The sequence below is a fragment of the Peromyscus maniculatus genome, chromosome 17 (genome assembly GCF_049852395.1).
Source record: "Peromyscus maniculatus bairdii isolate BWxNUB_F1_BW_parent chromosome 17, HU_Pman_BW_mat_3.1, whole genome shotgun sequence".
Taxonomy (NCBI): Eukaryota; Metazoa; Chordata; class Mammalia; order Rodentia; family Cricetidae; genus Peromyscus; species Peromyscus maniculatus.
This window is the reverse complement of record NC_134868.1, coordinates 65,447,088-65,474,336: the sequence shown is the minus strand read 5'-3', so window position 1 is coordinate 65,474,336 and position 27,249 is coordinate 65,447,088. Positions and strand designations below refer to the sequence as shown.

The 27,249-nt window shown below is 41.3% G+C and overlaps 1 long non-coding RNA gene across 1 annotated transcript; it reads right to left on the bottom strand.

Moving 5' to 3' along the window:
* Positions 1 to 26,955, bottom strand: LOC121823456 (uncharacterized). Its single transcript, XR_013045442.1, has 3 exons — positions 26,730 to 26,955; positions 5,581 to 5,661; positions 1 to 174 (listed from the first exon to the last, which is right to left on the bottom strand). It is a non-coding gene; the product is annotated as an uncharacterized LOC121823456 (long non-coding RNA).
* Between the last annotated feature and the right edge of the window lie 294 nt (positions 26,956 to 27,249).

Below are 27,249 nucleotides of genomic sequence, written 5' to 3'. Positions count from 1 at the left end.
TCAGTCTCAACTTGCAAATGTTTATTGCAAAGAGTCACTGGTCTGGTTCAAGGCCTCTGGTTTCTGCTATATTATCAATGCTGGGCCCTCACTGGGACTCCTCTTGGATATCCTGTTGTTACCCTGTGTCATGGAGATCCTGCAGCTTTGCGTCTTCATGTGCTCCAGCAGATCCTAGATAGGGTGGGATAAGTCATAACCCTGGTTCTGGGCCTGGGTAGTTGCAGGGTTGGTCTCCCTCCAACTCTCCTCTGTCCTCACTACCTGAATGAGTTCTCCAGCATTTCCCTAGCTAGTTCACCCCTTGCAGCAATGAGCTAGGGGAGGGCCAGTTCTCCTGTTTTCACATCCACAGGGAAGGCTCTCCCAAACCTACACTATCAGGGACAGATCTACTGTGTTGCCCAGGCTAGGCGCAGAGGCTACTCTTCTAAGTGCTACAGCTGGTGTGGGGCAGGGCCAGCTCTTATAAACTCAGGGCCAGCTCTCCCACTTGCCATAGACAGTGAGGGGCAGGGGAGCATCTCTCCCCTGCCCATACCACCATAAGAGAGGCGAGGGGCAGGCCGAGACATTCCATGCTCATGTTCTGAGGTCTGGTTTACTCACATTCCAGTCAACAGGGTCAACTCTACTGTGATGCCCAGGCGAGATGCAGGACTCATTTTCCCAACTACTGTAGCTGGTAAGGAGGAGGGTCAACGCCCTTGCCCACCACAGGGGGCAGGGCATCTTTCCCTCACCCTCACCATCACCACCACATGGCAGAAAAAGGAGTTACCACCAGCTATCCCATTCTCATACCCTCAGGGCCAGCTCACCCACACCTCTGCCAACAGGGCCAGCTCTACTCTGCTGCCCAGGCAAGGTGCAGGGGCTACTCTCCTGAGTGCTGCAGCTGGTGAGGAGTAGGGGCAGCTCTCCTGCTCTTATGACCTTAGGGCCAGTTCTCCCACCCACCTCAGGAATAGAGGGGGAGAGGGAGGACATCTTTCTTTCTCTCTCTTTTTTTACATTAAATTTTTTTTAAATATATTTTTTATTTTATCATTAACTTGATTTCACATATCAGCCATGGATTCCCTCATCCTCCCTCCTCCTCCCCAGCCCTCCCCTCCAGTTCACCCCTCACTCCCACCTTTTCCAAGGCAAGGTCTCCCCTTGGGAGTCAGCCCAGCCTGGCAGACTCAGCCAAGGCAGGTCCAGTCCCCTCCTCCCTACACCAAGACTGAGCAAAGTGTGCCAGCATAGGCTCCAGGCTCCAAAATGTCAGCACATGCACCAAGGACAGGTCCTGGCTCCACTGCCTGGGGGTCTCCCAAACAGTTCAAGTTAATCAACTGTCCCACTTATCCAGAGGGCTGGGTCTGGTTCCATGGGGGTTCCTCAGCCATTGGTTCACAGTTCATGTGTTTCCACTAGTTTGGGTATTTGTCCCTGTACTTTTTCCAATCATGGTCTCAATATCTCTCCTCTCTCTTACTGATTGGACTCCCAGAGCTCCACCTGGGGCTCTGCCATGGATCTCTGCATCTGCTTCCATCAGATACTGAATGAGAGTTCTATCATGACAGCCAGGGTGTTTGGCCATCTGATTTTTTTAAATTTATTTTACATACCAACCACAAATCCTCCCATACTTCCTCCCACTTCTCCCTCATCTTCCTCCCTATCCCTTCTCCCTGCCTCCAACAGGGCCAGTTCTCCCATGAGGGGACAGCCAAACCTGGTATATTCAGTTGAGGCAGGACCAAGTCCCTCCCCGCTATATAAAGGGTGAGCAAGGTGTCCTGCCATAGGTAATGGGATCCAGAAAGCCAGCTCATGCACCAGGGATAGATCCAGATCCCATTGCCAGGGGCCTCCCAAACAGACCCAGCTACACAACTGTTTCCTGTATGCAGAGGGTCTGTCTAGTCTGGTCTCATGCAGGTTCTACATGTTGGTCTAAAGTTTGTGAGTTCCTTTGAGCTTGGTTCAATTGTCTCTGTAGACTTCCCCATTATGATTCTGACCCCCACCCCTGTTCATACAATCCCCCTTTCCTCTCTTTGACTAAACTCCCAAAGCTCGACCTGGTGCTTAGTTGTAGATTTCTGCATCTGCCTTCATCAGTTACTGGATGAAAGCTCTATGATGGCAGTTAGGGTAGTCACCAATCTCATTATCAAGGTAGGCCAGTTCAGGAACCCTCACCATTATTGCTAGTAGTCTAATCTGGGGTTGTACTTGTGGATTTTTAGGAATGCCCCTAGGACCTGGTTTCTCCCTTACCCCATAGTCTCCCTCTATCAAGATTTCTCTTTCATTTTCTCCCACGCTGTCCCTCCCCCAGCTCAATCATCCTATTCTCTCATGTTCTGATCCCCCACCCTCTCCCCTCTATTGCCCCCCAGTCCTAAATTGATTCATGGGGATCTCCTCTGTTTCCCTTCCCAAGGTTATCTGTATGTCCCTCTTAGGGTCCTCTTTGTTTCCTAGCTTCTCTTGAGCTGTGGGTTGTAATGTGATTATTCTTTGCTTTACCTCTAGTATCCACTTATAAGTGAGTACATACCATGTTTGTCTTTCTGAGTCTAGGTGACCTCACTCAGGATGATATTTTATAGTTCATCCATTTGCCTGAAAATTTCACGATGTCATTAATTTTTATAGCTGAGTAATATTCCATTGTGTAAATGTATCACATTTTCTTTACCAATTCTTTGGTTGAGAGGTATCTAGGTTGTTTCCAGGTTCTGGCTATTATGAATAATGCTGCTATGAACATAGTTGAACAAGTGCCTTGTGGTATGATTGAGCATCCCTTGGGTATATATGCCTAAGAGTGGTATCATTGAATCTTGAGGAAGATTGATTCCCAATTTTCTGAGAAACTGATTTCCAAAGTGGCTGTACAAGTTTGCACTCTCACCAACAGTGGAGGAGTGTTCCCCTTGTTCCACATCTTCTCCAACATAAGCTGTCATCAGTGTTTTTGATCTTAGCCACTCTGACAGGTGTAAGATGGTATCTCAGAGTCGTTTTGGTTTGCATTTCCCTGATGACTGAGCAATCCCTTAAATGTCTTTCAGCCACTTGAGATTCTTCTGTTGAGATCTGTAGCCCATTTTTTAATTGGATTGTTGGATGTTTTTCTGTCTAGTTTCTTGAGTTCTTTATAAAGTTTGGAGGTTAGCCTTCTGTCAGATGTGGGGTTGGTGAAGATCTCCCATTCTGCAGGCTGTCATTTCTGTCTTATTTACTGTGTCCTTTGCCTTACAGAAGCTTCTTATTTTCAGGAGGTCCCATTTATTAATTGTTGTTCTCAGTGTCTGTGCTACTGGTGTTATATTTAGGAAGTGGTCTCATGTGCCAAGGGCATCTTTCTCTTACTCTCACCACTGGTACCAGAGCTGAGGGAGGTGGACCAGCTATGCCCCTCTCATGTCCTCAGGGTTGCCTCACCCATGCCCCTGTATACCGGGTCAACTCTCCTGTGGTGCCCAGGTGAGGCAGAGGTTCATTTTCCCTAGTGCTGCAGCTGGTGAGGGGTTGGGTCAGGTCTCCCACCTGCTGTGGGTAGCTAGGGATGAGGGGAGGCATCTTTCCCTCACCACATGGCAGACACAACTTACTCTCCCATTCTCATGACCTCAGGGCCAGCTCTATTGTGCTGCCCTGTGAGGTGTAGGATCCTCTCTCCTGAGTACTTCAGCTGGTGAGGGGCAGGACCAATTCTCTCTAGTGTTGCAGCCAGTTGGGAGCCACCTCTATATGGCCCTATCCTCTCAGGCTTCAGTGGTATCAGGAGCCAAGGACATCAACACAAACCATGAACCCACATATGGGCCCTTGCAGCAGCTCAGGCTGGGACATTACCATGACCTGGGTGACAATCAAGCCACCCACATCAGTCTTTTCCTCACCACTTTCACTTCTTCAGATATGCCTCTGTCCACAGGGAATGAACCATTCTCTCTCTTTCTCCCTCTCTCCTATCATATCATATCATATCATATCATATCATAGCATAGCATAGCATTGCAATCATATCATATCATATCATATCATATCATATCATATCATATCATATCATATCATCATATCATATCATATCATATCATATCAATCATATCATATCATATCATATATCATATCAATCATCATCATATCATATCATATATCATATAATATCATATCATACCATACCATATCATATGTTTGCTCATCATAATAGTGCTTGTTTGCCCAGCACCACAAGGTGCCAGGTGGGCCCTTGTGGAGCCAGGGTTGGTCCACCCTGGGTCTACCTATATGTGAGTCTCCTTGTTCTGCTCAGTCTGTCATGGCATTGGGCAGGCCCCTGCTTCCTCTTCAGAGCCCTTTTAGAAAACCTTTAAAAGGATATTCTATGGGCTTGGGTGATGGTGGCTCAGGATGCACCATTGGTTTTGTTCCAGCACCACAAAAACCCAGGTGAGGTGGTGCAAGTTTGTACTTCCAGCAAACAAGGACTGCATGAGACCCCATCTCATTAAAATTTATGTATGATGAATATATTGGCAGCATGGAGAAATTATCTTTTCCAACCAAATGAAAATACTACCTGCATGGCAGGGCAAAGCAAGGTAGCCAGGAAGAGGTGAACTTCAAGATGCTGGCAGAGAGTTGGACAGTAGGTGTAAAGTGTGATATTTTCCTACCTATTCTAATGAAAGCTGGTCATGGTGTCCTGTTTTAGAGATCAGCACTAAGGCTGCCTAGTCCATGCCTATTCATCTTGTGTGTATAGAAATCTCTTATAAGCTATGTAAATTCTCCTTATCTATAATTTATAAAGTTGGTCACTTAGGAAACTTTCTATTATGTGCATGTGAACTTGTGTGTGTGTGTGTGTGTGTGTGTGTGTGTGTGTGTGTGTGTGTGTGTGTTGATGCTACAGGCTTCAAGTGCATGGAGAGGGTAGTTCTGCAATTTCCTAATGGATGTTCAGTTTGAGAACAATCATGTGGCTTGAGTTGTGTCCAGCCACCGTAGTAGGAAGACTGTGTGCTAGTTATCGCCATTCCATCAATTCCATCATAGACATAGACATCCATCATTTTAGTGATAAGTTCAAGTTTATAGACATTGATTTGAAGCAATTTATATGCTTCACTAAAGACTCACAGTCCTGGAACTGGCCACTGTGGAGGCTGTAAGGAAGACTTTATGTGAATGTCTGTGAGGTGTTTGAGGTCATCATAAATGCTAGAAATAGAAATAATTCAATCATCAACCTTAATCATATCCTCTAATTGTCTAGCTTTCAGTTTCCCTGTCTCTGCTAAGTAATTCCCATTTGAGAGTTTATGGAGAACAGCTGCTTCTATTGTAGAAGCAAATACCAGAAACACTTTCCCAAGAAAGTTTGCTTGTCCATGGGAAATGTTCATCCTGGAGCTGAATGCACAGATACCTTACAAGCAGTGGCTTTTATAATCCAGACCTTGCCAAAGAGAGTGTTGCTTCACACTTGAGAGGATCCTAGGTTGCCAAAGCTTCACTCTGGCTACCAAACAGATGAGCTGGCACACGGTGTGTACTAAGTTTGCTTACCTTAACTTTAGAAGCTGGAAAACATAACATTTGACTCATTCCCTTCCTCCATCTTGTGTCCTCTCTGCAAACAGATAAGCACTACATCTGGGTATTATTGGACCATTATTTTTGTGTAGTGTCAAACTATAAACAACATTATTATGTACAAATAAGTCAATATATTAAAAAAGTTATCAATATAAATAATGTTCAGTAAGAAATGTAAAGAACAAGAAGAAATCATAAGTGTTGTGTGGGTTGATGTTTATACCAAGCTTATACTTATACCAGTAGAATCCCAAGGAAGTAGGGTTAGTACGCTGAACATATATGTTGTCTAATAACATTCCATACTCTCTTCTGTGAAGAAATGGACCATCACCATCTCCATATAAAATCGGTCAGTTATTTAGTCAGTTTGCTGTTTCCTCCCTCTTGTCTTCTTTTAAGTATTATACTTTCTATTAAGCTCTGCAATCTGTTTATATAAAGTCCTATCTTAAAGGGCTGAGAACATGTTGGAGGATGATATGAATCTGTATCATACAACTCATCAGTCTAGCTCCTCCATTTCCCTTTTAAGATTCAGAACATATCAGGCACAATAGTAAAAACTGTAATCCCAGCACTTAGCTGAGGCAGGAATGTAGCTAGAGTTTTCCTGCCTTGCCCACAGTCAGGACAAATCTCTGTCACCCGCCAGTCCCACAGCTGCTCAGACCTAACCAAGTAAACACAGAGACTTATATTGCTTACAAACTGTATGGCCGTGGCAGGCTTCTTGCTAACTGTTCTTATAGCTTAAATTAATCCATTTCCATAAATCTATACCTTGCCATGTGGCTTGTGGCTTACCGGTGTCTTCACATGCAGCTTGTCATGGTGGCAGCTGGCAGTTTCTCTGACTCAGCCTCCCACTTCCCAGAATTCTCCTCCTTGTCCTGCCTATATTTTCTCCTGCCTGGCCACTGGCCAATCAGTGTTTTATTTATTGACCAATCAGAGCAACAGATTTGATATACAGACCATCCCACAGCACAGGAAGATTGCTCTGAGAAGTCTTGCTATGCTACATAGACTCAAAACGAAAACAGAAACGAAAACAAAAACAAAACACTTGAAACAAGCCTTACAGAATGAGATTCTAGGGATGCTGTGAAGAAGCAAAGGGAGGTCCAGTGTTAATGGTTGTGCTTTAGGTCAGCCTCATACTGGCTAATTTGCTTGTATTTCCTGATTTAAACTTCACTGTAGTTAATGACAAGTATCATCTCTGTTTCATGTGTGAGGGAACTGCAATTCAGAGAATTTGTTTATCTTGTTTAACATTAAACAGCGAATGAATTCACAGGCTGAAATTCAGGCTGATCTTATTCCAAATCAGATCATCCAATGACCGCATCTTACCTCTTTCAATTTTCAGTAATCCTGGGCAAAAGTTTATAAATTCCCATTCTGCCCCAACTGAGCAGTAAAAAAAAAAATAAGAAAGGATCCAACTATATTAGTATGAAAAGTTTGTAGAAAACAAATGGCCACCTCTCACTGTCTGTGTGGCATGAGTGTTCAAGTCCAGCTCTGGGAGGCTCATCATCCACATAAATTTAAAAAGATCTTCCTACACCCTCCAAGGTTGAAGAGAGTAGTTTTCCACAGTGGTAGTAAAGAGATGAGATTAAACTATTATCAGGTGAAACCACATTCAAGCTGGATTTCAAAATATTTCTGCTTTCAGAAGGCTCCCCTTGAGGAAAGGGGGCTACAAATTTCTTAAATAAATAATAATAATATTCCATTCCATGTATGTATCACAGAGAGATTACTGTGCCAAACTGGCACTTAGAAAATGAGAAAAGTCAAAACAAATCAACTGCCTAATCCATACTGGATCATGACAAATTGATTTGGAAATCCTCTTTTCCCCTATCAGGTGCTGCTCCTGGGATGGATTGTTCCACATTTTTCATGCTGGCTTCCGAGGCCTTTGACTCATGTTATTGAGAGAAGAAAGGCATCTTAGTAGTTCTAGAATGTATATGACAGGATGCTTTAAAATAAATTTTTATCATCCCTCCCTTGAATTGATATTTTATGTTGCTTCAAAGAGAGTCCTGGATTCATCAACTTTTTAAGCTGGGAAAAATACTGCAAGTATCTATAACTGTTTCCATCCTCATCTATTTTATTATTATTTCATTCTGAATACCTAAAACAAAAGTATCTGCTTTGAAATTATACAGAGTTCTAATGACTGCTATCAATTACTCCTGAAGGGATACTTGAATTACTCTTGATGGATTCGAAAAGAACTTGCTAGAAATGTTTCCTGACCTAGCAAATTAATATTTACTGTTAATATTTATGACCACATTTTTAGTTATTTTCCTATATTATTCTTAATCAAGTGCTTTCTTATAGACTTAAAAATAGATAACATGAGCTGGTTGGTGGTGGCACACACCTTTAATCCCAGGTGTCAGGAGGCAGAAGCAGGCTGATTCCTGTGAGTTTGAGGCCAGCCTGGTCTACAGAGATTTCCAGGACAGCTAAGACTACACAGAGAAACCTTGTCTTGAAGATAACATGAAAAAGCACACTCCCTGTGGTATATTCAACCATGATATGAAATTCACAACTACAGTACAAAGTAAATGCTATTTTCCACATATCATCACTAACAGAACCAACAAACAAATTCAGTAACATGCCCATAATTATGGGTGATATGTGATTCCAGGCAGTCTGATTAGATAGTTCATGCTGTAATTCCATTATAAATCACCAAAGAAGCTCTGAATTCTCTTTTCAAACTACAAATGCATTTTAGACAGTTGTGGTGTTCCCCTTTCCTTGTTTGCTAATTGAAAGGGGACTCAGGTTATGTATTTCTAAGGGATGAATTGTTGTTTTTCAGCATATTGTCACTTTTAGGATCACTGAGGTGGTACTAAATCATAGTTACATCACCAATACTTGGATGTAGTAATTCGGGGCTGGAAATGATTGACAAGGGATGAAGTTTCAATTTCTTGGCTCTTTCTCCTTCTAAACAGTTATGTTATGACAGGCCAATGCCAACCTAGTTTACTTCAGCTAAGATTATCTCAGTGCTGCCTTTCTGTCCATGGCAGTGATGTTGGGATGGATCTTATAGGAATTCCTCATGCCTGTACTATGCAGGAAGATAGGACCACCACTTGCTATGTGAGGAAGAATATTAGTCTGTACCTGAATATTTATGCCAGTGGCTTCAGGTTGGTTATAGCCGATAGATGTTTTCAATTTGGCCATCTTTTTGTTCCATTTGTTCCAGATGTTTCAATTTGGCCATCATTTGTCCCATTATTTGAAAATTAGCTTCAAGTGGTGAATGTTAGAAGTGGGTGTTAATAGAGACTCAGAATTCACATTTAAGGGGAGATCTAGTGACATTGCTTCTCAAGTGTTTTTAGCAATAAGGAATTCTACTTGAAGGCTTCTGTGCTGCTGAGGAATCAATTGTTCTCACCATCCTCACTCCATTCATGTGTCAATCACCTACCACCCCCATACCCAATCTATTATACTTTTTTATATTTAGGGGGAACTTCCTAGAATTTGATTTTGTGACTCTGAGGCAAAATTTTATGATTCCTATTTTTGTGATAAAGAGAGCTTTGTCATAGTCTTAGTCAATTTTGCTATGCTATGCTGATATTTCAAAGTAAAAGATGTGTGAACTAGCAGAACGAATGTGGATTTTTGCTGTTGGATGCATCTGGGCTTAAATTTGAACCCTGTAAATTTCTGGTTTTATAACTTCCACTGACCACTGTATTAAGACATATCTTTGCCAAAAAAACACAGAGACACACTTGAAACAAAAGAAAGTCTTTACTTTTGCCAGTTAGCCTCGGGCTGAACAGGAAACTTGCTCAAGTCATGCCTTTTTTTTTAATGAAACAAAACAAAACAAAACAAAAAACCCCCCCAAAACAAAAAATAACCTAAAACTCTCCAAACCCAACCAATGAACCAACAAACCAAAAAACACACCCTAGTTTGACACACTTCAATTAGCAAGAACAGTTAGCAATAAGTAAGCAATGAGTGGAGCTACAGAAGACAGGAAAGCAAGGTTAGTACATTTAGAAACTTTCCTAGAACTATGGACTATGATGGGTTAGATCTTTGTTCTCGTTTGGCACGGGTTGGGGTCTACATGCTGTGGTCAGAATGGTGCCTCTAATGTGGCATCAGTTGAGCTAAGATCTAGGGTCCTATTACATTCTTCACTGTGTCTATGTGTATGAGTCAAATTGTGGCCTCAGCACGAGACAGGGAGTTATATCTTCCTCTTAGTACTAACAATTCAACAAAATTCAGTCTCTTTCTTACATAGTTAAGTAGGCAGTTGAGCAAGCCTTCCTAATGTGGATACATTGAATAACTCTCCTTTTTCTTCTTTCCGCTGTTAAAAAGTGAAACATAGAAACAAGGATATAAACTTTTCAGTTATGTTTACCTACTGATCTGTATTTAATGATATTTTCCTTTATAACAGTTGTGGCACATAACCCGTTATTACTTTTAATGATGTGCATACAGTTTTCCTTTATATTGTATCAAATTAAAACCAAGTTACATTATAACCTATATAATCATTACTTTTATTATTTGCATAAAATTTAATAGAGTATGGATAGTATTCTTAACCAACCCATTATGGAATATATATATGTATATATATGTATATATATGTATATATATATGTAGTTGTATATTTATACTTATGCACATAAGATGTTTGAAAATTATAAAAGCAATTCTAATAGTTAACAGTTCTATTTGTATTGGTTTCTATATATTTAAGCATTTTTAAGCCAAAGGAGATATATTTTACAATAAAAAATATTTTAAGAAGCTTTAATACATGTGATGAAATCAAGTACCTGTATATTTGTGCCATATTTCATCACCAATGTTTTTATTTGCCAATTTAGTAGTACTTTTAAAACCATAGTTTTACAGTATTAAAAGTGTTTCTGGCTTGGAGTGGTGACGAATGTCTACAATCCCAGCATCATAGAGACTGAAGTGTGAGAACCATGATTTTTGAGGTCAACCAGGGCTACACACAAATTAAGTTCCCGGCCAGAGTGGCCTGCAGTGTATGATCCTGTCTCAAAGCCCTAATAACATCACTAACAAAAGAATGCTGTATATTTAATTGGAGAAATTTTTGCTATAGACATTAATTAATGTTTTTGGTGTTTTAGTCTTTAAAACTTACCTTTTATTTACTATTAGTACTTTTTCTTAGAATTGAGGTAATCCCATTACCCTCATTCCATAGTTACAAAAGAATTCAAGTACCAATGGAATTTAGTTGGATAAAGAGAAACCAGTGCTCTGACACCTTCCATTTGGCATATGTGTTGCCAAAGCGAACATAACAACCTCCATTTGGAAACTGCAAAGGAGTCCACACATGGGTACAGCTTGCCAGCTCTAATATCAGTAGAAACTCAGTTTGTAGACACTTTATTACCATGTTCTGGCAGAAGAGACTTACTCTGCCATTGGCTGTCAAATAATCCAGAATAGGGCATGTCTCTATTAGTTCCCAAACTTCTAGTCCCCTCTGTCAGGGACAGGAGAGGAGGCTCCTTCCTATTTCCTTGCCAGAGATACAAGCTTAAGAGATTGAAGAGAAGCTAAATGGAACAGGAATAAAAGCCAAGGAAATGCACAATGATCAGACAATATGACCAACATGTAAGTACAGGGATTCAGATGAACTGAGCCCAAGAGCAAAGAAACTCAACTTGGACTAGAGTTTTAAGCATACAAAAAGAGCTCCTATGCATTGTGGGAAGCTGGGGACTGTGGTTAATCTCCATGGTATTTGGCTAGTATGTGTTTTCTTCCCAACTCCTATCATTTACATTATTTTCTTAGTGTGGACCTGTTTCTCAAGAATTCAATAAGTTGAATGCTTCTTCTTTCCCTCCACAGAGGAGAATGGCCCAATTGAAGAAGTCCTTGGGACTTCTTTGGGTAGAATGGGAAAATCTCCCCTTTCTCTGGGATCTACAGTTATAACAACTGTGTAAGCCTAGGATAAATGGAAGCCATCTTACCTGTCACAAATGCAGGTGGCATAATAGACTGTAAAGTAGTTCTTTTTTTGGATTCTTTTAAGCCATGAAACTTATGAAGCACTCCCAAATACAGGAACTAGATACTTCTGGACTCTGTCCTGATTATTCTGTGTGTGTGTGTGTGTGCGTGTGTGTGTGTGTGTGTGTGTGTGTGTGTGTGTGTGTGTGTGTGTGTATGCGTGTGCATATTTGTATGTGTGCATGTGTATGTGAAGGCTAAAGGTAGACTAGTTATCTCCCTCAATTTCTCAACACTGTATTTATTAGATTTTAGAATACTTCTTATTCATTCTATGACAATTTTATACATGTTATTGTATATCTTAAATGTATTCAACCCAAATCTTTCCTCAAAATCTCTCTGGGACCATCCTATAATGTGCCTTCTCACCACTACCACATTCTCTTCCTTTTTTTCTTAATCATCTACTGAGCCAAATCAGTACTGACTGCATTTACATGGATGTGGGGTCATGCACAGGAGCCTGGCCAGCCTATCACCAACCACACTGTAAAGGGAAAATCACTCTCCCTCTACCAGCAATCATTAATTGCCAAAAGATCCTTAGCTAAGGATGAAACCCCACATGCTCCTTGATCATCCCTGCTAGAATGTTAATTGGACTGATCTTGTGCAGGTAACCATAACTGTCATGACCTCAAGAGTGAAATACTGTGTCCTGTTAACAAAATGTCACACTCTTTTTTTTTTATTTTACAATACTATTCAATTCTATATAATAGCCACAGATCCCTTGTTCTCTCCCTTCCTGCCCCCTCCCCTTCCCCCCAGCCCACCCCCCATTCCCACCTCCTCTAGATCAAGGTCTCCCCTGAGGACTGGGATTGACCTGATAGACTCAGTCCAGGCAGGTCCAGTCCCCTCCTCCCAGATTGAGCCAAGTGTCCCTGCATAAGTCCCAGGTTTCAAACAGCTAACTCATGCAACAAGCCCAGGACCTGGTACCACTGCCTAAATGCCTCCCAAACAGATCAAGCCAATCAACTGTCTCGCCTATTCAGAGGGGAGGGGAGGGAGGGGAGGAGAGGGGAGGGGAGGGAAGGGAAGGGGAGGAGAGGAGAGGGGAGGAGAGGAGAGGACAGGAGGACAGGAGAGGACAGGAGAGGAGAGGAGGGGAGGGGAGGAGAGGGGAGGGGAGGGGAGGAGAGGGGAGGGAGGGGAGAGGAGGGGAGGGAGGGGAGGGGAGGGGAGGAGGAGGGGAGGGGAGGAGGAGGGGAGGGGAGGGGAGGGGAGGAGAGGGGAGGGGAGGAAGAAATATCTCTTCTGTAGTAACCTGGACAAAAAGACTGAGACATTTCTTTTTTTTTTTCTTTTATTTTATTTTACAATACCATTCAGTTCTACATATCAGCCACAGATTCCCTTGTTCTCCCCCCTCCTGCCCCCCCTCCCCTTCCCCCCAGCCCATCCCCCATTCCTACCTCCTCCAGGGCAAAGCCTCCCCCGAGGACTGAGATCAACCTGGTAGACTCAGTCCAGGCAGGTCCAGTCCCCTCCTCTCAGACTGAGCCAAGCGTCCCTGCATAAGCTCCAGGTTTCAAACAGCCAACTCAAGCAATGAGCACAGGACCCAGTCCCACTGCCTAGATGCCTCCCAAACAGATCAAGGCAATCAACTGTCTCACCTCTTCAGAGGGCCTGATCCAGTTGGGGGCCCCTCAGCCTTTGTTTCATAGTTCATGTGTTTCCATTCGTTTGGTTATTTGTCCCTGTGCTTTATCCAACCTTGGTTTCCACAATTCTTGCTCATATAAGCCCTCCTCTTTCTCACTAATTAGACTCCCAGCGCTCCACCCAGGGCCTAGCCATGGATGTCTGCATCCAGATTCCTCAGTCCTTGGATGGAGTTTCTGGCCCAACTATTAGGGTGTTTGGCCATCCCATCACCAGAGTAGGTCAGTCCCAGCTGTCTCTCGTCCATTGCCAGCAGTCTTTTGTGGGGGTATTTTTGTGGATTTCTGTGAGCCTCTTTAGTGCTTTGTTTCTTCCTTTTCTCATGTGGTCTTCCTTTACCATGGTCTCCTATTCCTTGTTCTCCCTCTCTGTTCTTGATCCAGGTGGGATCTCCTGTTCTCTTTCCCTCCCCCATTGCCCTTCATTGCTCCCACTCATGACCAGGGTGTTCATGTAGATCTCATCCATTTCTCTGTGTCTTTCTTGGGCTCAGCCGTTAAAGGCTAGGCTCACAACCAAAAATATAAGAGATGTCACACTCTTATGTCCATCTTCTATATTCTTTCTGTTCTCTCTTCTCTGATGTTCTTTGAGACTTGTGTGGAATTCATTTCATATAACTGTCCCATTGAAGACTGAGTACTCAATAGTCACTTATTCTCACACTTTGAACAGCTGTGATTCTCTGTATTCAACTGTTGCCCACTGATAAAAGAAGCCTAAGTGACATGCTAATCTATGGTTATAAATGTAAATATTTAGAAAATAGTTCTACAACATTTCCATTTAACAAAACAAAATTAATGATTCCTCTCCATCCTGTTGTGGGATATTATTTTAAGATGTGTTACATTTATTTATGCTCTGGAACATTTATTTAATGATGTACCAATAGGGGTGGGAACTCCAAATCACCCATTGTCTTCATTTTGAACAGTTGTATATCTCTGAAATGGTCTGCTGAAAAATACACTTTTTTAATGAGGGGCAAGAACTATACTTATATGTGGGGGATTGCAGTTCCCAAGGATTTGTGATGCTTGCTTTCAATCATCTTTATTTGCTTTCAAAGCTTAACATAGGGTTGGGTTTAAATCAGATACACACACACACACACACACACACACACACACACACACACACACATATATATATATATATATATATATATATATATATTCCTAAATATGTAAATAAAATCTGATCAGTTCCATTTTATTTAGGTCTAAAGAAAAATGAAATTATGAAATGCAAAGAGAAATGGATGGATCTGGAAAGTATTATATTAGGAAAGGTAATCCATATTCAGAAAGACTAACATCATATTTTCCTTTACTATAGATACTAGTGTGCACACGCACACACATATGAACACACACACACACACAAATATGGGTATGGGTCACAAAACTAGAAAGGAGACCACAAAAGGGAAAATAAGGTGTTGAAGAAGAGGTAAGGGGACAACAGACCAGAGAATACTTGCAGCATGAAGCAGAAAAGGGTCCAATTGGGACAGGGAGATGGAGAGAAATGAGAGCAGGAGCAACAAAATCATAATGTTTGAAAATATCATAACCAAACAATATTTAGTGTGCTAACCGTAAAAACAATTTTTTAAAGAAAATGATACAGCTTTCCTGTGAAAATGTATTCAAGATCTGGATCCATCTGGATCCAATGTATCTGTACAGCTCTGGCTATGCTGAGCTACTGGCACTGGTTCTGGATTGCCTCCTTAAAATTCCTTTGTTAACAGCTTTGTTCTCTTCACTGTTCTCAACATAGCAGCCAGAACAGCCCTCATAAAATAGGAATCACTTGTCACCCTCCACTGAACAGGACAAAAGATGATGTTCTTATGATGTCTTATGAGGCCCTACAAAATTACTTCCCTTTCCCTGTAATTGGACATTTCTCATCCTGACCACCTGGTCCCAAAGAACTGACTCAGAGACTGAATATGAATTATAAATGCTCAGCCAATAGCTCAGGCTTGTTACTAGCTAACTCTTATATTTAAATTAACCCATTTCTATTAATCTATGTTTTACCATGTGGCTCCTAGCTTTACCTTTTCATCTAGCATGTCTTGCTTCCTGGGAGGCTGGCTGGTTGGTGTCTTTTCTGACTCCAACCCTCCTTCTTCCCATCATTCTCAGTTTGGCTTTCCCACCTAACTTCCTGCCCAGCTATTGGCCTGTCAGCTTTTTATTAACCAATGATGGTAATACATATTCCTAATGTAGAAAAGGATTTCCCCCTTTTGTCTAATTAAAAAGAAAGTTTTTAACCTTAATATAGTAAAACTATATACAACAAGAACAGTTAAGTAAGAATTACAGTAACAATACCCAATCTATTTGCATTTGGTAAAATTAGAGAAAATACTCTATTTTTTTATCTTATCTTGGTGAGTCTAAAGTTTTATATGCAATTTACCTTTTTATCATAACTACAAAAAACTATAACTATCTAATCTTCAACTCTATCAAAGATCCCAGAAGGGTGAAATGTTCAGGGACATCAGGGTAATGACAGGGACCATCACCCAAAGTTCCTTTGCAATGTTGGTCATCCAATTCTGGCCTATAGGCCTAGCATATGTGACAGACTTTCTTGTGAAGCAGGGGATTTTTGAAGGACTGCCCTACCTTGTCTTGGTAAAGTTCAGCAGTCACCTTTCTTGCATCCTGCTGGTCTAGTTTGAACAGTTTATTGTCAGCAATTGATGGAATGGCAATTTCTTTGCCCATATGGCTAGATTTTGACATAAAGAAAGCCAAATTCATAAGGAGTTTCTTCTATGCCCATGACCTTCTCTGAAGTAAATCGGTGCTGCCAGGAGCAGATGTGTCTCACAGTCATGAAAAGTCTAAGTTATTAAAATATTTTAAATGCCATATTCTGTAGGCATTAAATATAAAATTCTGTGAAGATTGTCTATCTGAAATTTATCTGTATGACCTTGAAAACCTAACATGACTATAAGTTTGCTATTATATATGACTATTAATCTGTATTTCTTAATTATATATAACATTTTAAATGAGTTACATAAACATAATACAGTAACCAAGAGTAGAAATATACATATAGTATAACAAAATAATCTTTAAATTTGTATTAATAAATCAAAATCCATATCAATGTAAAATATGTAAGTTTAATAGTTGTTTCTATGCTTAAAGTAGATTCAATAGTCTACTCTATCCTATCATTTCTATACCTCTCCTTTTTCTTTTCAGAACAAGATTCCTGAATATAATTTCCTTTGTTTAGTTTTTTTTTTAGTTTTTTTCCTGGCTGTTGTCTCTCCTGACTCTGCTTTCTTTCTTCCCATCATTCTCAGTTTGATTATCCCACCTAACTTCCTGTCCAGCTATCAGCCTGTCAGCTTTTTATTAACCAATGAAAGTAATACATATTCATAGTATAGAAAAGGATTGTTCCACAGCATTTTCCTCTGTGACATTACCTCCCATCATGCTCCCCTCCCTTATTCTTCCTCAGTCATCTTGATCTTCCTCCTCTTTCTTGAACAAATTTCCATCATGTGGCCTTTGCACAGAGTGATTTATTTGCTGAGGGTGCATTCTATTCATACTCACATGGCTATCTTTTTACTTAACTAAAATAATCTCTCACTTCTACAAAGGGTGTAATAACTGTTATTTTCTTCTTTTTTGCTACCTCCTTTTTAATATAACTGGAAACTTTATCAAAGCTCTTTTATGTTATCTTATTTATTCTTAGTTCATACTCAACAGAATGCAACTTCTACACACACTAAATTATTGGTATGTTTGTTGTTCTGTTGTGTTTAGTGCTTGGGTCCACAAACACTATTGAGTAAATACATAAATGGATGTTTGATCCAAGTTCAATGATGGGGAAGATTTCCATTGATTATGCAGTTGAAGAAAAATTAAAGAGCTGGAAGGTAGGGAATATAATCTCTGCTAGGGTCAGTGAGATGACTGATCTTGGTTATCAACTGACATAAGTGATGGGGGATGTCTTTTTTTATGCTGTGAAAAATATGTTGCTCTAATTGGTTGATAAATAAAGCTGTTTGGCCAAAGGTGAGACAGAATAGGGTTAGACAGGACATTCTAACTAGAGAGGAAGAAGTTGAAAGGTAGAACAGAGAGGATGCTGCCAGCCTCCACCATGAGAAGCAAGATGTAAAGATACTGATATGCCATGAGTCACATGGCAAAGTATAGATTCATAGAAATGGGTTAATTTAAGATGTAAGATCTACTTAGCAAAAAGCCTGAACCAATAGGCCATACAGTTCATAATGTAAGCCTCTATGTATTCATTTGGGTCTGAGAGGCTGCAGGACCATGAGGACATGGGAGCCAGGTGGGCACAGGAAAACTTTCAGCTACACATAAGCAGTTAAATAGAACCTCAACTGAGGAATTGCCTCCATCAGATTGGTCTGTGGACATTTTATTGACTGTTAATTGATGAAGAAAGTCCCAATCCACTGTGGCTGGTGCTCTCCTTGGGCAGGTAGGCTTGAGGTATATAAGAAAGCTAGCTCTGCAAACCAGTATGTATTGCTCCTCTGTGGTCACTGCTTCAGTTCCTCCTTCTAGCTTCTTGACTTGAATTTTTACCTTGACTTCCCTTAATGGTCAACTTCAACCTGTAAAACAAATAAATTTTTTTTTCTCCTCATTGCTTTTAGTTATAGTGTATCCAGCAACAGAAAGAAAACTAAAACAATCACCATGAAGACATTAGTCTGGCTGCGCATGTCCTATGTATCTGTTTCATTTCTACCTGCTCTGCACCTGGCATCTCTATTTTCTTTCTGAAAGGTAACGAGTGCTCCATGGTCCTGATCCAATACATCCTACTGTAAAATTACTCATAATATTGGCCTTAGTTCATACTACTATGTGTTGCCAACCCACATATAAAAAAGAAGAGTTCATGCCTATCTTTTGTGTTCAATACTGCTCATCTTATGTAGCTGGAGTTTTCTCTCCGGGTCCCTCCAAGCCCCGGCAGTCTGACAGCCTACTTGTAAAATAAACACACAGATGCTTATATTATTTACAAACTATATGGCCGTGGCAGGCTTCTTGCTAACTGTTCTTATATCTTAAATTAACTAATTTCTATAAATCTATACCTTGCCATGTGGCTCATGGCTTACTGGCATCTTCACATGCTGCTTGTCATGGTGGCAGCTCGCAGTGACTCCTTCTGCCTTCCTGTTCTTTTTTTTCTCCTCTCTGTTAGTCCCGCCTATACTTCCTGCCTAGCCACTGGCCAATCAGTGTTTTATTTATTGACCAATCATAGTAATTTGACATACAGACCATCCCACAGCACTTCTCCTTTTCTTTTCTTCTTCTTTTTTTTTTTTTAAAGAGGAAAGTTTTAACTTTTACACATCTCCAAAGTCAGCTTGGTATATTTGGGAATTTGGGCGTAGCTTTTCTTACTACTTCCTGTTGGAGAGGGGTGCTATATCTTATGGGGACATAAAGAAAATTTTAGGATTGTGGAGTAGTCTGTGAGGGTGTATCGTTTGAGCCAGTTGCCTTGAAACAGTTCTGGATGTTGGATCATCTGAGACTTGGTGTCATCAGAGACCTTTTAGGGGGTCTTGGCTGGTCAAACCTGATGTATCTTAATCTGAAACAAATCCATAGCCTCTGGCTTTCTGTGGAAACAAAAGCAGAGCCTCCTTTCCAAAGCAACATATCCTTACATCCAAATTTTGAAGTCAAGGTACCTTTAAAATAAACATTTTGGCATAACTTAACAGCTTTTGCAATCAAATGTTTTTCTTCAGTTATGAATATTAAAGAGAACATAATCCAGATTCTCTGTGTGGTAGCCATCTTTATGTGGCTTATTTTTTTATATTACCTTGAGCCTATTGCTTTAAACTGCAACATTCCAAGACTGAAACGGCTCTGTGGCTGCTGGTTCCACCCACTTCAGCTTCCCATCATGATGGTGGTATGTTTTTTGCCAGCTCTGGGAGCCATTGTGGGTCTATGCTTTTATCAAATTAGCATGTAGCCCAGAAACCTCTTTTTTTGTTTTGTACTAGCAAAGGCTAAATCCACCACACAGCTTAATGTGCCATTTGCTGAGGCCTCATTCCCACCATACTGCAGGTCGAGCATGCACACCAGGAACCCACCATAGTAGATAGTAGGTCAAACACGCAGGCTGCCACTAACTTGAAAGAAACAACTAGGAACTGTTTTAAGCTCCGTTTTAGAATCTTTTTATTTGTTTTAGGTGGAAACTCTTGCCAACACGTTGGGTGCCATTTGTAGCTGGAGTTTTTAGCCACCCCCCCTTTTTTCGTTCCTGAGGGCAGCTTTCAATGTTTTCTTCTAACTGAGAAGGTGAAATAGAGCAAGTGAACATAGGGGTCACCCTGTCATAACATGGATGGCACCATCAGCATTATTCAGGGTTGTTAAAACACCCAGTTTGCCTAGGTATAGTTCATTTCAATTACTGGGTATACTTTGCCTCTGTTGGTGTTGTGGCCTTTTACTCTACCTGTTCCTATGTTCACTTCTGAGTTTTGATGTGCTTGATGCTATTTGCTTTTAGTAAAGATAATGGTGAACCTGGAGTGATGTCAATTGCTTGTTGTTTACCAGGCAATGGGAGTCTTCTCAGATATGATACAGAAATCCTTGGATTATGATATTGACTGGAGCTCCAACATGCCACTTGATTGTTTTCAGTCCATTTTTACCATTGCTTAGCATTTGATAACTGGCCTGGGGCATTTCTCTCTATAGCAGACAGCAGAAAGATCTGTGCACCCCCCTTTGGGCCCTCCTTGTTTCCTAGCTTCTCTGGGGCTATGGATTATAGTCTGATTATCCTTTGCTTTACATTTAATAACCACTTATGAGTGAGTACATACCATGTTTGTCTTTCTGAGTCTGGATTACTTCAGTCTGGTTAACATGAGCAAAGCTTATATGAAGTCACAGAGACTGAAGCATCACCTGCAGGGCCTGCACAGGTCTGTACCAGGTCCTCTGCATATAAATTATGGCTTTCAATGTAGTGTTTTTATGAGATTCCTGAGTGTGGGAATGAGTTGGGCCTTCTTTTGGGCTCTTTTTCTTCTGTTAATTTGTCTTGTCCAACTTTGATGTAATTGTTTTTATTTTATCTTATTATGTTTTATTTTGTTATAGTTTAAAAAATGAATGAATGGATGAAAATGTAACCATTAGGGTAAAGTTTAACAACTCAACTGTCATTTATACCTGCTGGGAGAGGGATATTCAGATTTCTCCAATAGAGTAACACTGGGTACCTCAAGCACTCTCAGACAGGTTTCTTGTTCAGGAGTAGCTAACCACCATACCATAGGCTCCCTCTCTCTCTCTCTCTTTCTCTCTCTCTCTCTCTCTCTCTGTGCTTTTTTGTTTGTTTTATGAGACAGGGTTTCTCTGTGTAGTCCTGTCTGTTGTGCAACTCACTCTGTAGACCAAGGTGGCCTCTAACTCACAGAGATCCACCTGCCTCTGCCTCCCAAGTGCTGGGATTAAAAGTGTGGGCCACCACTGCCCTGCCATGTGTGTGCTTTTATTTGGTTACAGTTTGGTGTCTTCCTTCCTTCCTTCCTTCCTTCCTTCCTTCCTTCCTTCCTTCCTTCCTCCCTCCCTCCCTCCCTCCCTTCCTTCCTTCCTTCCTTCCTCTCTCTTTCTTTTTTGGGTATGGTTTTATTTTGTTTTCTTTGTTTTAGGGGGTTTATTGTATTGGGATTTTATGTATTTTTGTTAGAAAGAACTTAAAGTTGGGTAGGTAGAGAGAGAGAGAGAAAGAGAGAGAGAGAAAGAGAGAGAGGATCTGGAAGGACTTGGGGGAGTAGAAGAAATGATCAAAATGTTTAAATTTGAAAATTGTTTTTAGTAATAAAAATATAATAAAAATGCTGTACTATGCACTCCTAAATTTGAGTGATTTTATCTTCAATATCCTCAGCGCATAGGCATGCACACATGTACACACACACACTAACCACTTGAGATGATAGATATGCAAATTAGCTCAATATGGCAATTAGTAAATGCATATCAAAACAACACATTGTACATTATGGATATGTGTAGCTTTAGGTCAATTATAACATGATAAAGCTAAAAAAGTAACTAAAACAATGTTTCTTGTTGGCTGTTTTTTTTTTTAACTGGGGTTGGGGTGGTAGCTCTGCAACATAGAGTATTATCCAATACCAGCTCTCACTCCTAGGTGGGACTGTTACACCTCAACTGTGTAAGTTTAGTTTTGTGTTTTTACCTACAGATTTGGATCATACTTTATACAAGTTCCCTCCTTTATGTCTAGCCTTTGTCTTTAGTCACATAAATCTCTATTTCATCACAATATCAACAATTTAAAGCTCTGAAAAATTGCCAATATCAGTGCTTATTTCTTTTTACAGTCCTAAGATGAGGACTTGAAACTCCACAAAGGAATGTTCCTCTTTCCTTTTCTCCCCTGCCCTTTGGTCTAGAAGTTATTAAGTAACTTCAGTTGTGTACAGCGAGAAAGGAGTGGATGAATACCTGCTCTGTACCTTCTATGTTTTATTAATGAGTAATAGTCTAGACATAGCAAGTTTTGACATGATGACCCACTGTGTTCCCTGGAATCTTCAGGACACCTCTGGTGATACATTGAGTGCTCTAAAAAATTTACCTGAATATCAAAGAACAGAACAAGTCACTAGATTAAACGTAGATGCCAGGCAGTGGTGGCACACACCTTTAATCCTAGCACTCGGGAGACAGAAGATCCATCTGGATCTCTGTGAGTTCAAAGCCACCCTGGACTACATGAGATTGATTTAGCCTAGGAAAGAAACAGAGCCTGGCAGTGGTGGCACACACCTTTAATCTAAGCACTTGAGATCTCATGCCTTTGCTTGGGAACCACACATGCCTTTAATCCCAGGAATGATGGCTGGGCAGAGAATGGTATATAAGGTGTGAGGAGACAGGAACTAAGGTCCTTTCAGGTGAAGCTTTTCAGGTTGAGGAATCTTAGAGGTAAGAGGTGGCTGTGACTTGTTCTTTTGTCTCTTTGATCTTTCAGCATTTACCACAATATCTGGTTTCTGGTTTTTTTTTATTATTATTAAAAAGGGCTATTTGAATTCGAAGTACAGGTACCAAGCAGATTGTACAATCCATAAAATTGCACCTAATTTGTTCTGTGTTTTGAGATTACCTGTCACATTTGGTTTAAAAATGTTTACTCTTCAATAAATATATATTTTAAGATGATTTCTATATGATACAGTTTCTACCATGTTCTTGTGTTTGTTGTCATTGTGATTTCCATTTTGTGCATAATGGAACTGAGGCCCAGAGTGGTCACCATGAAGAGATCATAGTCCCGGTTAATGATCTCTTGGTTGAAATTCCTCTAATAATTAGTCACAGAAAGATACATCTCATGAAATTATTTAAACATTTATAACACTTATGCACATTTGTCATGAAGGAATCCAACTATTATGTACTTATCTGTCACTATAATCCTGGATGTTATTATTAGATCTCCAGCCCTTCAGCAGCCAAATACTGAGTTAAATTCAATCAGTGTGTCAAACCTGAACTAGGTGGCGACTACTACTGCCTTCTTGCCATTTATGGCACAAGGGCTAAAGTAGAGATACAAAAAATAATAAAGGATGCATTTTTTTTTTAGTTTTGATAAGTATGGGAACATATAGAGATAAGAAGTATGAGTTTGGTGGCAAGAAAGAGATGATGAAAGCTTATGGGTTTAGAGGACAGCTGAGCAGTGAAGAGGGGAGCCACAGCTAGGGAAACCAGATACAAAGCCAGAATCGGCCCTTTTAATAAGAACAACTGTCTTCTATGAGCTTATCAAGACAAATTCTTCCTGCAACCTTGACGGAAGAGTGACTATGGGTACGTGACCAAGGATGTATGTTTACAGAAGAGAAAGCTGGGTTCTGAAAGGTCACAAAGCTCCCTGAGTCTCACGGCCATGAAGGAGCAATGGCGCCGAGTCCTTGACCCATCTATTGTGGCCACTGAGCTTCAACAGTCCTCACAATTTTGGCTCGGTACAGCCTTTGCCATGCCTGAAGTGGTTTGGAGAAATTCCACTGTCCTTTTGACTTCAAATCAACTTGCACTGTTTTTTAATCCTAAATTGGGTCCCCATACTCCTTTTTCCTTTTTGCTGGAGGCCTGAGTGATTATCACAATCCCACTTCTCTATAAAGTTCATGGTATTTCCCTGATGCCTTCACAACATCTCATCTGATATCTCATACTTACTTTCCTGAAACAAGTGCTCAATATTGCTCTTCTACCAAAAGCTCTAACATCAGCGCATTGGTCTACAGAGGGGGACTTGCAAGGAGGCCTGGGCAGCTCTGGAGCTTAGGAACCTTAGTGGGGCCAGGATATTGATGTAATGACTTGATCTTGTTGGTACAACCATGCTTGAGCTGTTTTAAATCTTGCTAGATGCCATATTTCCTTTGGGTCTTTTGTTTCTTAGCTTGTGAACCTGGAGACACATTCAGTTAAGCATTAAATTTCAACTAACAGTCAATCAGGTTCCTATTTGAGGATGGGAAATTTAAGTTTCCAAACATTTATATGCCCTGGCCTTATACTGAATAGTATACTAGGATGCTTCTACCACGTTTATTTTTCTAATTTAAAAATGAAATATCTATTTTAAATGTTCTTTTTTTTTTATAACAAAACAATTCGGTTTGTATTGCATTTTAGTTTGGGAGAAATTCAAAATATTCTGTCTTTTTTTATACTTTGCATTTATATTTAGCTTATTTAATGTAGCATATATGTGCATGTCTTTTACCTAGTTTAGTGATGACAGAGGTGCTTTGAGTTCCTGTCATTGCGCTGTGTAGACAGAAGATTTGGGCTACGAGAGCTACTTTGCAGCCTGTGCGATCAGTGACAGAGGCTGGACTCCAGACAGCTGTGTCACCATGTCTGGTTCCCACTATCCTGAGCTTCTACAATGTTCATGATGTCTACATTTAAATAAAAGAAACATAAAGAATATTGACAGAGCAAAAATATGTTTTGATTCCATGCACATCCAGGTTGAAAAGGAAATGGGATTAAGATGCAGGCAGATATTTAGCATGCCAAGCACAAGGAAGAGAAGAGACTATGGGCCAGAAAATGACAGGCAGAGAATCAGAATAAGGAAAATAGAGAAATAAAAAGAAAAACAGGTGTATTTGAAAGGAAGAATGAGTTAAAGTTTGGGTCCTTTAAGGCCCTCCTTCAGCAATTCTATATTACTGGATCAGAAATGTCTCATGATAGAAATATTAATGGTTTGGTTTTAGAAAAAATGGTTCATAAAAATGTGAAAGGGTGAAAGGACCAGGTTGGTTGTTTAAAGTGGGAAGCAAGAATAGACTGCTGGCAATGGTCAAGAGACAGCCGGAGCTGACCTACTCTGGTGATGGGATGGCCAAACACCCTAATAGTCATGCCAAAAACCCCATCCAAGGACTGAGGAATCTGGATGCAGACATCCATGGCTAGGCCCTGGGTGGAGCTCCGGGAGTCTAATTAGTGAGAAAGAAGAGGGTTTATATGAGCAAGAATTGTTGAAACCAAGGTTGGATAAAGCACAGGAACAAATAGCCAAACGAATGGAAACACATGAACTATGAACCAAAGGCTGAGGGGCCCCCAACTGGATCAGGCCCTCTGAAGAGGTGAGACAGTTGATTGCCTTGATCTGTTTGGGAGGCATCCAGGCAGTGGGACTGGGTCCTGTGCTCATTGCATGAGTTGGCTGTTTGAAACCTGGAGCTTATGCAGGGACGCTTGGCTCAATCTGAGAGGAGGGGACTGGACCTGCCTGGACTGAGTCTACCAGGTTGATCTCAGTCCTTGGGGTAGGCTTTGCCCTGGAGGAGGTGGGAATGGGGGGTGGGCTGGGGGGAAGGGGAGGGGGGCAGGAGGGGGGAGAACAAGGGAATCTGTGGCTGATATGTAGAACTGAATGGTATTGTAAAATAAAATAAAAGAAAAAAAAAGAAATGTCTCAGTCTTTTTGTCCAGGTTACTACAGAAGAGATATTTCTTCCTCCCCTCCCCTCCCCTCCCCTCCCCTCCCCTCCCCTCCCCTCCCCTCCCCTCCCCTCCCCTCCCCTCCCCTCCTTTGTCCTCCTCTCCTGTCCTCCCCTCCCCTCCTGTCCTCTTCTTCTCTCCTGTCCTCCCCTCCCCTCCCCTCCCCTCTCCTCCCCTCCCCTCCCCTCCCCTCTCCTCCCCTCCCCTCCCCTCTCCTCTCCTCCCCTCCCCTCCCCTCTCCTTCCCTCCCCTCCTCCACTCCCCTCCCCTCCTCTCCCCTCTCCTCCTCTCCTCCCCTCCCCTCTCCTCCCCTCCTCCCCTCTCCTCCTCTCCTCCCCTCTCCTCCTCTCCTCCCCTCCCCTCTCCTCCCCTCCTCCACTCTCCTCCTCTCCTCCCCTCTCTCCTCTCCTTTCTCCTCCCCTCCCCTCTCCTCCCCTCCCCTCCTCTCCTCCCCTCTCCTCTCATGTTCTCCCCTCCACTCCCCTCCTTCTTCCTCTCCTCTCCTCTCCTCTCCTCTCCTCTCCTCTCCTCTCCTCTCCCCTCCCTCTCCTCTCCTCCCCTGTCCTCTTCCCTCCCCTCCCTCTTTTCTTTCCTCTTCTTCCTCTTCCCCTTCTCCTTTTTCTCATCTCCTTTTACTCTCCCTCCCCCATACTTCTTTTCCCTTTTTTGAGGTGGGGTGTCACCATGTTGTAGATGTAACCAACCATCTTATTAAATAAGAAACACAGAACCAGTGTAAAAGAGAAAGCCAAGAGGTCAGAGCTCAGAGCTAAAATCTTACCCTTCCTCCTGCGGTGGTCCTACCTCCCCGAAAGAGAGCTACTTCCTGTGTGTATGTCTTTTCATAGTCTTTTTGTTCTGTCTTCTCATTGGTTGTAAACCCAAACACGTGACTGCCTCATCACTGCCTGTAAGTACCGCCCCCCAGGTCTTAAAGGCATATGTCTCCAATGCTGGCTGTATCCCTGAACACACAGAGATCTACCTAGCTCTTCTACCAAGTGCTGGGATTAAAGGTGTGAACCACCACCACCACACTCTTGCTATGGCTCTAATAGCTCTGACCCCCGGGCAACTTTATTTATTAACATACAATTAAAATCACATTTCAGTACAAATAGAATACCACCATACCATGTAACCCTGGCTGTCCTAGAACTTGTCATGTAGACCATATTGGACTTGAACTTAAAGAGATGTACTTACTCCTGCCTCCAGAGTGCTCAGATGAAAGGTATGTATTGTTATGTCTATCTCCAAAACAGATGTTTTAAACAAGAGTCTTATTGGACAGCAGTTCCTGCAAAGAGCTAGACATTGTAGGAACTGGAGGATGGCACAGTTAGGGCTTCTAGGACATCACAGGGTCCAAGGCTGGAATAGCCAGAGGTTCCTGGATATGGCAGAGATGCAAAGCTGGCACAGGTTAGGATTCCTGGACATTTGGGGGATGAGAATCTGGAACACTTAGTATTTAGAGCTTCTCATTGTGCAAAGATTCCATACATTATTTCAAAGTCCCTATCTGAACACAGCCTCCTCTAAGCTTTACTGGAAAATTTTGGAAAATAATTTTAATGTCAAGGGGTACCTTAAATATGAAAAATATACACAAAAAAGGTTTTTTGTTGTTTTTAATGATAGTTTAGATGATTTCTTAGAAAATGCATTATCTGGGAATAAAGTACACATTTTGTAATTCAAGTCTTTGAGACAGTGAAGGGTT